This window comes from Sinohyriopsis cumingii, chromosome 15 (genome assembly GCF_028554795.1).
Source record: "Sinohyriopsis cumingii isolate HCF-2022 chromosome 15, ASM2855479v2, whole genome shotgun sequence".
Classification (NCBI taxonomy): domain Eukaryota; kingdom Metazoa; phylum Mollusca; class Bivalvia; order Unionida; family Unionidae; genus Sinohyriopsis; species Sinohyriopsis cumingii.
Window position 1 is genome coordinate 134888681 of NC_142975.1, and position 17587 is coordinate 134906267.

Here is a 17587-nt window from a genome sequence, read left to right on the forward strand (position 1 = left end):
GTTATGAGATAACAATGAAAAGGATTGCAAAACTTAAATATGGCAATGCAAATTTTAAGTATCAAATTTAACTTGCATTACAATCACGTTTGAATACTCTGATAAATGGGACACTTCTTTAAGAGGACAAAAATAAAATCGTGATTAAATATGGTAATACAAGTTTTAAGTGTCAAATTTAACTTGCATTACAATCACGTTTGAATACTCTATGATAAATTGGACACTTCTTTAAGAGGACAAAAATAAAATCGTGATTAAATATGGTAATACAAGTTTTAAGTGTCAAATTTAACTTGCATCACAATCATGTTTGAAACGATGGATAAATCAGGTGTTGATAATTAAACTGACTGCAATCTGACATTAAATGTCAATTGAAAATTTGATGCAGCGTCTGCTACCTGGTTAGACTGCTAGTTTGCCAAGGCCACACAAACATTTATGTTTGAATGTAGAAATAAACAAACTGAAGAACGAAAATCACTACAAGCAAACTCACAATCATTAAAATATTCTGATAAAGATGTTACTTTATGAAGTTTGTCTAATACAAACGCTCTGTGATGCTTCTACATTACGCCAATCCCAACAAAATCAAATGTGTTAACAAAAATAAATCTATTTTGATTTTGTTACAAATAAACTCATTTTGACAAAACACACAATTTGAAGCAAGCTAAATTTGCAAACCGTCGCTGTTCCAGAAATATTCTAAAATTTAGGAACTTTTTTGTATCGATGTTGAAATGCTACTATTAATCGCATAATAGTTAAAACCCATGCAAATGGATGCTTTTGCCTCTAAAAATATATAATAAATCTACGTTTCTTTAGTAGATATGTGGAAATATTCCACTCGTGAAGTGGAAACGTTTTGTAATGTCAATCGCATTGGTGCGATATGCATAGCTTTTGTTCTTTTTTTACTTAGTCGGTCGATTTTCCAGACCATTGTAACACTAATGCGATTTCGATTGACCCGGAACAACCAATCCATGAACCAATTGATAAAGTTTTCTCATTTGTAAGTACCATAGGAATAGTGCATTTTAAAAAAAACAAAGAAACAATTCCTGATCGTAACTCATAAGATTTATTTTACAGTAATTGTGTCTGTGTGTGTGTGTGTGTGTGTGTGATTTTGGATTTTGAACGTAGCTTTAACAATTTTTCAGTCATATCGCTACGATGTCTGCAGAGTGGCAGTGTATAGTGATGTCTAGCACTGGGGCATCATGCTGCAGACATTTAGCATGATGTCAGACCCAGTTACATTATTCTGAAACCAGGCGACCAGCCCCAACACTAAACTCTTAATGCTGAGCACCTAGCGAGGCAGCTGTTAGTACCATTTTTATGTATTTGATATGACTCGACCAGGGTTAGGACCCGCGACCTCCCGCATCCGAGCCGGACGCTCTAACCACTAGGCCATAGGAACGATCCTTTAGAGTCATTGATGACTACATTTATTCTCCATGTATATGCTAGTACCGGTATACAGACAAGTAAATACGTTTGTTCAGTCGCAAAACAATCATGGTAACGTTCTGACAAAATTAGATCCTTTCTTTCATCCGAATTAATATCTGCAAGTCGGGAAAATTATGGGTTTTTTTTAATCCTGACTATTGACTATTTCTTGAGTAGATTACAGCGTATTTTGTCAATATCCTTTCCATACACCATCTGCCATCCGCATTGACAATGTTTAAATCCATCATATCTTCGTCTCCACCATCATCACGCAGAATCACAAAAATTGTATATATATTTTATTATGTTCTGATACAGTACAGAAGATATGCATACACCAAATATTTTTCAAAACTTTTGACTAACTTCCCTCTTTTCATCCAAATTTGTATCCCATTCGTTTCATCAGTCACCCATGTTAATCTGAAAGCTACGTTTCACTCGAAACTTTGGTGAGGATCTAAACGCTGACATTTTCATTATTAATTTTAAAAAAGGTTTTGCTACCCATGAGTAATCCATGCAAGTTACAACAGTTTATAACCAACAGAGGGGATCCAACAGGAGACAAAATGCAAGTAGATCGATAAAGTATATACATAAATCATGCGCAATGAATGAAAGCATCAACGTCTACCTTTCTTTCGAAACTCTCTAAAAAGATATTTGTGAGAAGGAATTAGCCAAATGACACAATGAATGGGAATGTTTATAACAGCACTTTCTTTTCTTTCATTATTCTCCATTACATATGACACAGTTGTATACGAATGATACCATGAATAATTTTAATACTGTATTATACATATATAGTATGTATACTGCTGGAGAAAGAGGAGAAACAAATGCAGTAACAGACAGAAGAGAAACAAATGCAGTTGGAGAAAGAGGATTTACTTAGAATTTTTCATTGATAGGACTTGTGTTTTTTTTTTTATTCTTGGATTATATTTGGATTTAATTCGTAAAACTGTAAGTTCTTTTTTCCTCATCTTATCACTTTTTATTCTAGGGAAATAAATTATTTGTTATATTTTACAAAGCTTGTTGTCTTCACTCTTTTCTATTACTTATTTTAAGAGTATAGACTCGTAACAATATATATCAGTGAGATGTCTCCGCGACCCACAGCTGCTCTTGTAATGAAATATTTTGAGAAAAGAATGTAAAGTTGACAAATGAGCAGAGAAAGTAATTGTTAGCAAAAGAAGAAAGAACCACGACGAGTTGAACTTAATAGACAACTTGGTAAACATTAACAAAAGATCGAACTCAGTCCTCGGTTCATGATGGTCGACATTTGTTACGTTGCTCACCGAAGGAGAGAGAAATTCACGGCATTGCCTGAGTTCAAATCAGGAATATACCTGACTTAAACGCGGTGCTCTGCCATCAGAGCTTTCGGGGAGTCTACGTTCTTAGTGTGTTCCTTCTTCATTATAGTATACGTTAGTATAGCCATTGCTATATAAACTTCAGGAGGTATTAGCTAATGTTTTTATGCCATTACAAAAATTGCAAGTATATTAACTTAAATTTAGTACACACGTAGATAATTTCATGATCAAAAGATAGTGTAAGTATATGTATATCAAGTCTTGGTGAAAATTTCAATGGGCATACCTTTCGGATGAAACTGTTGTGATGTAAGTATTCTCCAGCGGATGGCAAAAGCGTAATCCTAGTGATGAAGTTATGGTATATTACTTAACTGATATGAAGTTTTGGTATATTACTTATCTGATATAGCCTGAACTCCATCTACACCAACTGAAGTTTTGGTATATTAATTATCTGATATAGCCTGAACTCCATCTACACCAACTGAAGTTTTGGCATATTAATTATCTGATATAGCCTGAACTCCATCTACACCAACTGAAGTTTTGGCATATTAATTATCTGATATAGCCTGAACTCCATCTACACCAACTGAAGTTTTGGAATATTAATTATCTGATATAGCCTGAACTCCATCTACACCAACTGAACTCCATCTACACCAACTGAAGTTTTGGAATATTAATTATCTGATATAGCCTGAACTCCATCTACACCAACTGAAGTTTTGGTATATTAATTATCTGATATAGCCTGAACTCCATCTACACCAACTGAAGTTTTGGAATATTAATTATCTGATATAGCCTGAACTCCATCTACACCAACTGAAGTTTTGGCATATTAATTATCTGATATAGCCTGAACTCCATCTACACCAACTGAAGTTTTGGAATATTAATTATCTGATATAGCCTGAACTCCATCTACACCAACTGAACTCCATCTACACCAACTGAAGTTTTGGTATATTAATTATCTGATATAGCCTGAACTCCATCTACACCAACTGAAGTTTTGGAATAATAATTATCTGATATAGCCTGAACTCCATCTACACCAACTGAAGTTTTGGTATATTAATTATCTGATGTAGCCTGAACTCCATCTACACCAACTGAAGTTTTGGTATATTAATTATCTGATATAGCCTGAACTCCATCTACACCAACTGAAGTTTTGGTATATTAATTATCTTATATAGCATGAACTCCATCTACACCAACTGAAGTTTTGGCATATTAATTATCTGATATAGCCTGAACTCCATCTACACCAACTGAAGTTTTGGCATATTAATTATCTGATATAGCCTGAACTCCATCTACACCAACTGAAGTTTTGGCATATTAATTATCTGATATAGCCTGAACTCCATCTATACCAACTGAAGTTTTGGTGTATTAATTATCTGTTATAGCATGAACTCCATCTATACCAGCTGAAGTTTTGGTATATTAATTATCTGATATAGCATGAACTCCATCTACACCAACTGATGGAGAGGAATCACGTTTAATTTGAAGTTTCTAGGAACATAAGTCGATGGCAATGAAAGCTTTATACCAATATAAAGAACCCATGGTGGGTTAGCAGGATTATTGGGTCAACAATAATAAACTATGGATGTATTGGCTGACTTTCAGGTGTAGTCTTGATTATATAATAACATACTAAAATATTGTTTGAAGTTGCGATTGTAGAATATAGGATTTTTGTACACAGTTACGCAAAATTTCGTTTTAAAACCACCGTTCTCGCGGGAAGGTAGATGACATCTCAGTTGACTCTACTTGAAAATATTTCCTGACGGTGTTTTGTTTACAAAGTATTAATTATATTTAATTTTATCAACAGTACCGCACTGATCCATACTTAAACGGATCGACGTGTTATTATTATGCAGGATGTAGAAGTTTGTGATTTATGTGTCCTGCATACAGGTTTTATGTACTTTTTAGAAGCAGTGGTGTCACTAGGGTTGGTGTCACCCAGTGCAGTAACTCATGGTGTCACCACCATGGACCCCCTTCCTGCACAAAAATTTAATAATTTTAGAGACATTCATTTTGGTGTCACTCCCTCTGATGGTGTCACCCGGAGCGGTCCGCACCGCCGCACCCACTAGTAACGCCATAGTTTAGAAGAAAGTTACGTGCTTTTGCATGTGTCTTCCATTGGTTTATTTTGCCTGTATACGCATAAAAGAACTATCACCTCGATGTACAAGGAGTCGACCGGTACAGGATTTGCACAAGCTTTTCTAGGTATAAATAATGACAAAGCACTCGATATCAAGCCTTACTTCTAAAAATAAACGCCACCGTGCAAGATTTTTTCATGTGTATACAGATTTCTCAGAATTCCCAGAAGGACAAACCCATACAATCGATATAAATCTTAAGTGATACTTCTAGTAAAATGTTGTGAAAATGTTTGTTGTAACCGGATACATATATGTGCTTTATGTTTTTTTTCTGTTGTAACCTTTTATGAAATTGTTCAAAAAGTGTTACATACATGCATACATACACATACATACATACATACATACATACATACATACGCACGCACGCACGCACACACACACACACACACACATACATACATACATACATACATACATACATACATACATACTTTGCGTGCTGCCTTCGGCGTAATGTAGAATGCCACTCATTGTGGCATATGCTTTTCTCCTGTATATATCCTCAAGATTAACTCTGGCCAGTGTTTAATTATGTGTGCTCTGTCGTGACTATCTATCGTCTCAGTCTTGTGCCTACACGGCAAACTATATGTCAGCATTTTGAAGGACGTGGCGACTATTTAACACGTCGGGAGGACAATAATCATCAATTACTTTTTTGACCATAACAAGCCAGTGCAGACCCAATACTAATTATCTCTGTCGCCAGATATAATCCAGGCGAAGATTATTGGTCCCTCAGGATACAGAATGACGCAGAAGTAGTAAATGGGGTGAGATTAGCGTCAATGGGAATTAGCATTACAGAGACCCCTGGGTCAGATTAGCGTCAAGGGAAATTTAACATGAAGAAAAATCGTGGGTCAGATTAGCGTCAAGGGAAATTAACATGGAGAAAAATCGTGGGACGGTTTAGCGTCAAAGGAATTTAAACAGGGTGGGACTTTATAGCGTCAAGGGAAATTGAACATGGGATTTTTTTTTTTAAAAACTTTTTTTAAAAAAGGGGTAGGCAATGGAAAGGCTATCTCTTTTCGAGAAATATGGCTGGCCCTGAAAAGGACCTTTGGGTTTTCTTCTTCTTCTTCTGCTTCTAGTTTCTTCTTTTTCTCCACCAAGTTCTTATTTTATCTCCAACACTCTTTCTCTTCTTTTCTTTCTTTTTTTTCTCCTGCTCTTCTTTCTTCTTCTCTTCCTCCTCTTCTTTCTTCTTCTTTTCATTTTCTTCTTCTTTTTCAATTTTTTCATTCCATGCTCTCATCCTTATCCTTTCCTCTTCATCCTCCTTCTCCTCCTTTATTTCTTTCAACAGATCACTGATGATTACCTTCATTTTTCGTAAATTGTTTATCTCCATCTTCACTCGATGGGGACTATAAGAATAGTGATCCTCGTTTAGGTTAACCAACATTTGCTCTATCATTCCTAAATTGTCGAGGACGTTTTGCAATTTTTCCATTTTGTCCATTTGGTTAGAAGCCATCTTCTTTTTTTTATTCTTTGCAGAATGGTTTGAACGACGAATACTGTGGGTTCTTATACGAAAAGCGCGGACGTGAAGGAAAACATCCCCCTACTTTTTCATTTCATATAATAAAACCCTAACTATACTCTCCACATACGCTAAGAAACGATTAACAAAATCCATGATCTACTACCCACACAATCGTACGTGAGCGCTTACAAAACCCAAACTATACTCTCCACATACGCTAAGAAACAATAAACAAAATCCATAATCTACTATCCACACAATCGTACGTGAGCGCTTACAAAACCCTAACTATACTCTTCACCTACGCTAAGAAACAATAAAGAAACCCATAATCTACTATTCACATACCTTAGCTCTTACAAGCACCAACACACAAACACATACCCTCACACTATCTTAAAAAAGAGTTAGTGTTTATATTCACACTACTCTACCTGCACATTGGCAAATTGATGGTTATTTCTTTTCTAGAGTATTGGGTAGCCCTGAAAAGGGCTGTTTTTTTGTTTGGAACTTCATGGACACCTGGTTAATGGTGGCACCTTCCAGGCCTGGCGCCGCATACACATCTTATCCCCCAGTTACTTTTTACCTTTTGGGGGGAGAGAGCAGAGGCAGGATATGTCGCTTCAGAATCCCAATTTTCGCTCTCTGGGATTCTGAAATTTCTTCTTCTTCTCTCCTTTTCCTCCTCCTCCTCTTCTTTGTATCTTCTCTCCTCCTCTTTGTATCTTCTTTCCTCTTCTTCTTTATATCTTCTCTCCTCCTCTTCTTTGTTTCTTCTTTCCTCCTCCTCTCTTATCCTTCCCTCCTCCACAATGGCTGCCGCGGCCAGCTCATTTAATATGCGCCTGGCATATTCCAGATGCACATGAAGTTCCAACAGTTTCTCCAGTCTCGTGTTCATTTTTGGTGTTGATCAATCAACAAGGGTAGTTGGACTGCCGAACGAGTTTCAATTTATAGTGAAAGCGCGTACGTGAAGGAAAACATCCCCCTAAAAACATAAAATTGATCTTACCTAGATCATGACCAAAAAAAAAATAACAACAACGCGCGGACCTAAAAGAAACACTCACTCACTTTTTTATTCTACCCATCACTATTTTAAAATTTTTTATAAATCACTTCAATTGACTATCCACATACTCAAAGCAATCCAATCTAACCCCTAAATCTACACCTCAAACACCAAATAAAGACATCATTTTAATCTACTATCCACACCAACGTACTTGATCACTTACAAACACACAAACTCACAAACACATACCCTCACATTTTTAAAAAGAGTTAGTGTTTATTTTCACACTACTCTACCTACACACATTGGCAAATCGATCGTTATTTCTTTTCTAGAGTATTTGGGTAGCCCTGAAAAGGGTTGTTTTTTTTGTTTGCTATAGCATTCTTTTTTAGTTTCTAAGAATGCGATGTCCTCTGAGGATAGACTTTCTGGCGATAGGTCTGCTTCTTCGAAAAGAGAAGAAGAACTCTTTCGTGTCGATACGACAATCGACAAAGCCTCTGTCAGCTTCAGGTTGCTGCTGCTGTTGTTGTTGTTGCTGCTGTTGCTGCTGTCTCTGAAGTCTGTACTTCTCTGTCCATTCTTCTTTTTCCCTGTTCATTTCTTCTCTGAAGAGCTCTTCTATCAGGTCTTCAGTGATTTTTAACATTCTCACATTCTCTATTTCTTCTGGCTTCGGTATCAGACTGTGTCTGACCCTATGCAAATTCACGTAGGCTTCGTTGAGCTTAGCTAGTTTGGAGCACATCTTCGTAGGAGGATGAGTCGACAATGGATGGTTAGACTGGAAACAACCCCGGTTCTTAAAGTCAAAGCGCGGACGTGAAGGAAAACATCCCCCACACGGGTTTTGAGTCGCAACGTTTAGTGAGTGTCATGAGAGGGATAGTAAGAAATGAAAGAGCATCAATCCAACATTCTTATAGCTAAACAAAAGACAAAGGCATTTTTTTCAAAACACAACATTTTTTATTCAAAAATCACTTAACACTAAACAACAACTCTAACATTTTTAACAATAATCCAACAGTATAACATCAAACAATTTTTTCAAAACACAACATTTTTTATTCAAAAATCACTTAACACTAAACAACAACTCTAACATTTTTAACAATAATCCAACAGTATAACATCAAACAATTTTTTCAAAACACAACATTTTTTTTATTCAAAACTCACTTAACACTAAACAACAACAACTCTAACATTTTTTAACAATAATCCAACACTAAAAGTTTCTCCACTAGGTAAAGAGGGATAACAGTCTTCCATGGTTTCTAGTAATCTAGGATGACTTCTCTCAAACTGTTGATTTCTATCGTATTATCGAATTCTGCATACAGGATGACGTTCACTGTTTCATCAGGGTCTCGGTCTTTAAACTGAATTTCCACACGAATCTGGTCGGATTTTATAGGGTGGAAATGTCCCTCGTCGTTGCCTTGGTCTGGAGTGAAATCGAAAGCCCACAAAGCGTAGCCTCCTGCATACTCCTCGTACGTAATACCGTGACTGGTATTGGTTCCTAACTGTCCGGTGGCTTCGTACAAGGACAAGTACGATCTCAAGCAATTCTTCTTTTTAAAGTCAGGTTCGAAAGGTCGGGTACACAAGGTCTTGCCATCGCGACTGACTTCGATTTTGGACACGCCAAAGTGTTGAAAGTAGAAAGGATTTTTTTTCGGCAGCTCCGTTGAAGGCTGTATTCTCGACGATACCAACGATCAAACGTTTGGGTAACTGTCCTTGGAACAGATGATCTTCGATCATGGATCGCTGTCCCTTGGGAATGGTGAAGGTTTTCACTTCCACGCGTCGTATGGGATACTTGGCGGTCGTTCTGCTCAACGTCTGACTGATGTCGTTTCCCACTTTAGGTAACACTTCCACACGGCGTACGTAGAGTCTGGCTTCTAGGATTTTGGTTTTGTAACCGTCACTATCAGCCATCAAATGGAAAGCGGCACTGCTACGATTCAGTCTCAGGCGGACATCCACCCCGTTCAGCAAATACTTTTCTTGCAACCACATGTCCAAATGCAAACGATCCATCAGTTCTAAACTTGTGTCGGCTCCCGTGATTCTCTTTCTTCGTTCTACAAATCCATCATTGTTGTCTTTCTTTTCATCAGTTTCCAATATTTCAAACTTGGTAGGTTCGTCAGCTTCCCATACCACACAGGCATTGAGATGAGTTTTTCTTGGCATCTATTCCGTACGTCAAGAGATTTTCCAGGTAGGCACGATAAGGGTAAGTATCCATGCTGCTGCTGACCAGTTTGTTATTCAAGTACAAGTCCACTCCACTGAACAAGGAATGCATGAAATTGTTGACGGGAGCTACTGCTTCATCGTCTATAGCACCTCCAGTCTTATCTAGAATTTTGACTTTCAGGTACAAGTAACTGCTATTCAGATCGATGTAATCTTCGGGCTGTCCTTTGATTTCAAACTCGATGGGAGCGGAATCGGTCAGTGAGGAGACGGGGTGAAATTCCACCCACTGGGATTCTTGCATCGTCATCATCGTGGGGGGGGGGGCATGGCAAACAGATCCAGTTCCGTCTTGGAACAAGCGCAAGATTCTCGGTGCATCATTTTTTTTTTGTCTCTTTTCTCAATAATCGAAAACGTCTAAGTCTCGAACGGTTCTTCTTTTCTTGGCCTTTCTCGCTTGAAGTCTGGTGAAAGGGTGTTTTCTTCGTCGTCTCTTTCTGCCTTGTCCTTGCTGAATGCCTGACTCGGTAGCGTGCAGGGCATTTATAGGTGTTTCTCGTTGGCCTAAAATGTCTTTGCCCGTTTGCAGCAAGACATTTTTGCCTGCCCTCATGAAGGCTTCTTTAGGGTTTTGTTTGTCGATGATGACATTTTGGAGAAATTCTTTGCCTTGCGTTAGTGCCGCATCTTTCAAGGTGTGCAATCCGCGTGTCACCATCGGTTTCAACACCGGGGCCACCGAACGAAAGGCCGATTTTAACATATCTCCTAAACCGTGTCCTCGCTGTCGAGCAACCCTTCGGTACACTGGATACATGACTTACTTACGAGTCGTGAGAGAACCGTTTACGAAAATGGAGTTTCACCGTGACTTTTCCTTTGGTGAATGGAATATTTTTTCCCAGATCTCCTTTTATAGCAATGTTGACCGTGTCCAAATACGACTTGCTGACAGGCAAATAGTGAGGATGTACAAATTCGCGGTGGACGTGGTAAGTCTTTCCACCTTCCTCGTCAGCGTTCGTGGCAGAATCTACTTTGAAAGGAATGACACGCAGTAACGGTACGGAGGTGTGTCCCACCACGTTGTACTCCACCACATCGGAATACACGAACATCAAATTCAGTCCTTGGTTCAGTTCTACCGGGGCACGAAATAACTTGCTAAAAGACTCGTTGTCGTAAACGATGGGTAATTCGTTTTTCTTTAGCATGGCCTTTCTCATGTCCATGTCTCCGCCCAACATGTCAAACAATTCAGGACATAATAAAATGGACACGATTTTACTTCGTTCAAATTTCATCAAGAAGCGACGAGCTGCTTTGTGGTACTCCATGGTGACAATTTTGTTGACATGCTCCAAAGCTTTCAGAAACACGACATTAAACCTGGAGGCTATGGTGCTGACCAAATGTTGACCACTAAAATAATAGCCTGGGGGAATGAACAAGTGATAGGTGGTGTACTTTTGTGTACGGGTTTTCTTGTCATATTTGACATTGCTATCCATCCACTGTTGCATTTGCTCGTCATGAACTTCCACATCAAAAAAATTTTGATTGGGAAGGACATTGAGGACTTGGGTCGGGTGAATCATTTCTACTAAAGCCACTTCCCAATGGGCTTCGTGATCTAACTGGATGGCTTGAGGTAATTTGGCCGTGTAACAGCACAACGTGTTCTTGGGAAACACCTCCATGGAACTGTCACTGGGTAAAGTTAAGTAAAATTGGTTTTGGTGACTCATAATTCCAGAGTTCTGTGGCTGTCCGAGGGGATATTACTGGACGTCAGAGGCGTGTCTCCGTCTAAAATGGGGTTCTGATTGTGGTTGAAGTGGTGACTGGCACTGACACTGGACACAAGGTTCCCGGGGTTCCCGTTCGAGGAGCATTTCAGGGAGGGATTAGGAAGCAGGTAACCGATGCAACTGCTCAATAAAATGGTCCACAATTGTTTGTCTCCTTGTTGCAAACTCAAATTGGCAATGGCTGCCCCGATGACACAATACACCACGAAGATTTGTCAGAAAAAGACGATTTGTGTTTTAGGCACACGTTCTCCACACCACACCCACAAGGGTTGTTTTTGTAAATCTTGCACAGAAGAACTAGGTGAAGGAGGAGTGGTCGACGTAGCTGCGTCTGCTGTGTGAAAGGGCATGATGGTCACTTCTTTTTATAGTCGATGACTTGCGAAGCGTCGATCCAAGAATCAAAACTGGGTGGATATCCTTTCCAACGTACTTTGACTTCTTTGACACGTCGTTTGCCCACTTTACGGGTTCTGCGTTCGAGAATGCTTTCGATGTCGTACACGTCGTCTTCTTTTTTGGTGACACGTTGTAACTCGGGCAAATAAAACGTTCCTTTGAGCACTTCTCCGTTCATGTCTTCCAATTTATAGACGGCAGGATGACGGCCATGCACTCGTCCAGTGACGCGAAACAATTCGGTCGTCCAGTTAGGTAAGTAACCTTTGTCGAAAGTGCGTTTGGTTTTGCCAATACGCACCCAATCTCCTACGGCCAACATTCCACTTTTCTCGGGGACAGCCCTCATCCGGGACGTACCAAACAGACGCTCAAACACCAACACTTCGTTGTCGGGAGTCACGTCTTGCGGGGCACGTCCGATGCTTCGATGGTAAGATTGGTTGTACGCTTGCACCAGGTGCGGTAAGATGTCGATGTACTTCAGAGTGTGGTGATGCGTAAAATATTTCCACATGCGTTCTTTCAAAGTGCGTTGAAAACGTTCCACGATGCTGGCTTTGGTTTCGGGATTCTCGGTGGTAAAAAAATGAATGTCACGTTTCTTTAATTCTTTTTGGAAAGCTTGGTTCAGAAATTCGGTGCCTTTGTCCGTTTGCCATCGAAGAGGGTGACGACCGCTTTGTTTCAACACCCGTTGCAGGGCTCGCACTAACTCGCTGCTCGATTTGGAAGTCAAGGGCACGACCCAGGCAAATTTGGAAAAGACGTCGATGACACAAAACAAATATTTGTAGCCACGATTGTAGCTGGCCAAATGAGAGACATCGGCTAAATCGGCTTGCCATTGATGATCGATGCCTTCCACTCGGGTGCGACTTCTGGCAAACTTGCGTCGAATGGGTTTGTGTAAAGTGTAGGTAGCTTGTTCTTGTAACCATCGTTGCACTTGAGGTAAACGGAGACTTTTCAGTCGCGTTTTGGCAGCACGATACAATTTTTGAACTCCTGCGTAACCTGCAGGATGGGAGGGATCGTAGTAAATGCTGGCTAAGACTTTTTCCATTTCTTTGTGTTGGTTGGTGTGTTAATAAGACACCCACTCTTGGAGGATGCTACTCTTTTTCTCTTGGGTATTTTCTTGGATTGCAATGCTTTGCGTGTGCGGCCAGCAATAGGTGTCGAAGAGGAGAAGGATGTCTGAGCGGGGGATATCGGTTCTTGTTTCACTTCTGTCTTCACTTTCTTTTTCTCTTGTAAGGAAGAAGGGGTGGCCATCATCTTTTTAATCCATCCAATTCTGTAGGTAGGTGGTGTTGTTAACTTGCGTACTTTTTCTGGTGGAGTTTGAAACCCTTCCTCTTCTTCTCCTTTTTCTGGCTTGGTCACGGGTACTGGTGGTACTGGTACTGGTACTGGTACTGGTGATGGTGCTGGACTTTTCATCAAGGTCTTAAAATCTTTCAGAGTGGGTAGAGCTGTTTCGTCTAAAGCTTTCTGGTGAAAGAGTTGCAGTCGTTGCAAGAGTTGACCGTACTTTTGCGATTTTTCTGTTTCGAACGAATCTTGGCGATCCATCAAGGACTGCAATTCGTGTTGTAACTGGGACATCTCGCTCAAATGGGGATTGGGAGGTAAATGCGGGGTGTGTTGTTCTTGCCACCGATGGTATTCCATCCATCGTTTGTAAGGCACTAAAGCTAGTTTTCGTCCTTCCATGGGGTTGTCAGGGGTCGATTCTGAGATCTTGGAACTTCCGAGGCCTTTTTATCTTGCTCCCACCAGTCCTCCCAACATGGTTCCCAAGACTCCTTTCAGTATGGGGCCTAACAAGAGAGGTAAAATACCTCCACGTTGCACTAACATCTTCTTTTTTTGACGAATGGGAATTTTCTTTTGAACCATTTGGCGAAGAACGTGACGATGTTTGCCTAAGCATTGTTTCTGGTGTTTGGACAAAGGGATCGTGCCTTTCAAAACGTTCAAACAACATTCGCACACGGTATCGATGACCTCTTTGGAGGCTGTTTGAATGAGTTTTTTTCGTAGAGGTGGAGAAGCTTTGGACAGGACAGATAACATGTCCCCATGTTTGGCTAAACGTGGTGGCAGTCCTTTCCTTTTCTTTCCTTGGGGTTTTCTGGAGGGTGACATCTTTGAGTCTTCAGGAGCACCAAAAAACACTGATACCCGACTTGGTCACAGGCCTTTTTTATACTGGAACGCGTCGCCACTGATTGTCTTTACGTCGTATTAGTTTGAGGACAGGCATGACACGTCGTGCAGGGGTACGTAACGGACTAAATCGAGCCAGTTCTTGCTTGGACAAATCCAGTAAACTTTGTAACATGCCCGATCTTTCTTGAACTTTGATTTTGGGAGAAGGTACTTTGTGAGCAGCAGCCACTGCCACTAAATTGGAAGGTCCTGCCACTGGGGAAGTTCTTTTGGGGGTCATCAACGGAGAAGTTCTTGGTGTGATCAACGTCTCCAAGTACTCTTCAGTTCTGGGTGTTATTAACGGAGAAGTGGACAAACGTGAAGCTGCCGGAGACGCAGTCACCGCCGTGGCAGGTCGTGGTTTGCGAGTGTAAGGTTGCGTCCTGGCCGAAGTGCCTCTCTTGCGACTAGTTTTCTGTGGACTTTTCTTTTTCTGGGGGCTTCTTTTCTTTTTCCGGGGTGGTGGTGGTGTCTGGTCAGAGGAGGCTCCTGCCACTGGAGAAGTTCTCCTTGGGGACCTGGTCTTTTTCTTCTTGGGGCTTCGTTGGACTTTTGTCTTGGGTATAACTTTGGAGGCATTAGGATCCCATCTTAAGAGTGAGCGAATGATGACCCCTCCTAGAGTACTGCTCCCTCCAGGTTTCAAAATGATTTGTTTTTTGGTTTGAGTGTCGATGCGGGGATCGGCCAGTTGGACCAAAGCGACTTTGTTTCGATCAAAAAAGCGTTTGGTTTGATGAGGAATCTGAATGATTCCTTGGAGTAATTGACGTGCCGTCACCGTGAACCATCGTAAGACTTTTTTGAGACTAGCTTCTAAGATACGAGCTCGTGTTTGTGGATTTTTTTTCTCGACTGATGCCATACAAGGCACGAATCAATTTGACGGGAAGATGCGACTGAAGGGACGTCATGTTCGCACTGTGTGAGACAGACGAAAAAGGGTCTGAGGTTTTTATAGATTTTTTTATTGGGAGTGAAATGAAGTCGAGGACGGAGACGTGTACAGGACAGGCCCTCCGTCTTGGCACCAGTGGTGAAACAAGTGGGTACGAAATCGCAAATCCTCGGGAGTCGTAGGTTTCAAATCGACGAGTAAATAGGCGTGTGGCGTTTGAGTGGCATCGTCGTACGCCTGAGTCAGCCAAGGCGTTCCTAACTGTTTGGCTAAGACTTGCACTTGCGATTTATCTCGAGGGCTTTTAAACAAGACCACGTAATGCGCATTGAGACTGATGGTGCGATGGGCTTTACTTTGTTGAAACAAATTTTGGGTGATGTAAACGACACTGGCATTACGGTGATGCCCTTTGCGCGTGAACCACAGTTTAATTTCTTCTTCGTCTTCTCCTAACATGTCGTCGAAAATGACCAAATGGGTTTGACGGGAGTCAGAGACGATGCCGTCGTCTTCTTTAGGAATGCCTTCCACAAACACGATGGAATCGCCTTGACTTTCTCGCAAGAGGCTGTACGCCGATTGCCACTCTTTGTAACACCACACGATCCGTTGAGGGGGCCGATCGATCAAATGATGTTTATGTTCGATCAAACGTTTGACGAATTCAGTTTTGCCAGAACCGCTAGGTCCAGCAATGAGCATGTTAAAGGGATGGCGAAGATACAAAGCCTCCCAACTGGCACGATCTAAGTGTTCGTGGATGACTTTGACAGTAGAGGAAGAGGGAGCACAGACAGTAGAGGTAGCCATGGTGTGAGGAATGTCAGTTGTGACACGAAAAAACAAACAAGACAAGAGTTTATATACTTTTTCAGAACACGTTTATTGAATGTTTTTTTCAAACATGAATACGAAAGACAAAAATACATAAAAGCCAAAGGCTTAAGTACAAGAATAAAAGGCACATGAACGTGGAATAAAAAACAAGTGTCTGTACAACAACCACATGTTTTGGGTAAAGTTCTAACCAGTTCTATAGTAGGGGGTAAGGTCACACAAGTGTCCTCCCGAAAGGGTCTTTCAGGCCTGTCCACGACAGTCCTGTCCTGGGTGACGGGTTCTTCTGGAACCGTCACTAACACAGGTTGAAAAGTAACTTTTTTCCTTGAATAACTCTCGTGCATACTGGGCCACCTCTTGTGTCCAAGCCTCAAAACCCTGGTCTCGGTGATGTCCAACATTTGACTCCTAACCAATCTGGTTTCTTCTTCGTCAACGACATGGTAAGTTACTTCAATGAACAATGAACTATTGGTCTTGGATGTTGTCCCTTTTTATATGCTGACCAATATCGATGTGACCGTACGGCAACGTAAAGTGATTGGGAAGTCTCACTCGCTTCTGGTACACGATTTGATAGATTTTTTCCAGGGGCCGACTGACGATGTGGTGAGTGGGTAAACGTACAATCTTGTTCGGTTGACAAGTGGTCACTTTAAAGTTTCCATCCTCTCCCGATTGCAAGGCTTCTTTCAATACCCCAAAGTTGACCACTCGACTGGTACGATGATTCAGAGTCAGTCCTTTCACTTTGCACGTCGTGTGCACTTCTCCTTGTTTGTCCCGGTATTCGTAGCCGTAATTTTTGGGACCACCACTGACGAAACTTAGAATCTTGTCGTCGGGATGCTCGTCTGTCCAGGCTCCTAAACGGTCTCCTTCGATGTCAGGGTGCTGTCGAATCGGGTGATGGATGTAAATGCAACTGTCCGTGTCAAAGTACAGGACGCGTTCTTCTAACAGTTCTAAAGCTTCGTACAATTTTAATCGAGCATGAGCTGTCACGTAAGCCGCAATGATGACATTTCCAAAAGGGTCGTCTTGTACAAAGTCCAGATCTTCTTCGTAATTGACCAAGATCAAATCCTCTCGAACGACGTCCACGTGTTTCATGTATTTGGTTTTGTCGTGAATCATCTGGAAGTAGCGGGAAGGTTCTGTCAAATATTCCGTCTTGGGTAAACACGGTCGTTGTGCCATTTTACCCCACAAACGATCGGCTGCCTTCTTTTTTTTCGATGTGGTCTAAAGAGATGCCTTCTTGTGCGTAGTATTTCTCTTTGAATTGTATTTGGTCTTCGGGAGTGTGACACCAGGAAGGATAGCCGCTGGCTTCTTGTTTCAGTTTCAAAAAGGCATCCACGTAGTCGGCGAAAATGCCTTTCTGAGAAGGGTCACCCTTGTGGTACTGTTGTGTCTTGGGAAAGTGGCAAATTTCGTACACTTCTAACAGTTGGTATCCCATGTCCAGAGCTTTGAACAATTCCACGCTGACCCAGGTTCCCGTCAAGGCACGTTCTTCCTGGCTGTGATGGCAAGGTTGGTCCTGGTTGCACGTTTCGGCACAAGGGAAACATCAGTTTGCCTTGACAATGGTGAGGTAAGACGGGATGGTATAGGTTCGTGGGAGGCAAAACTTTAC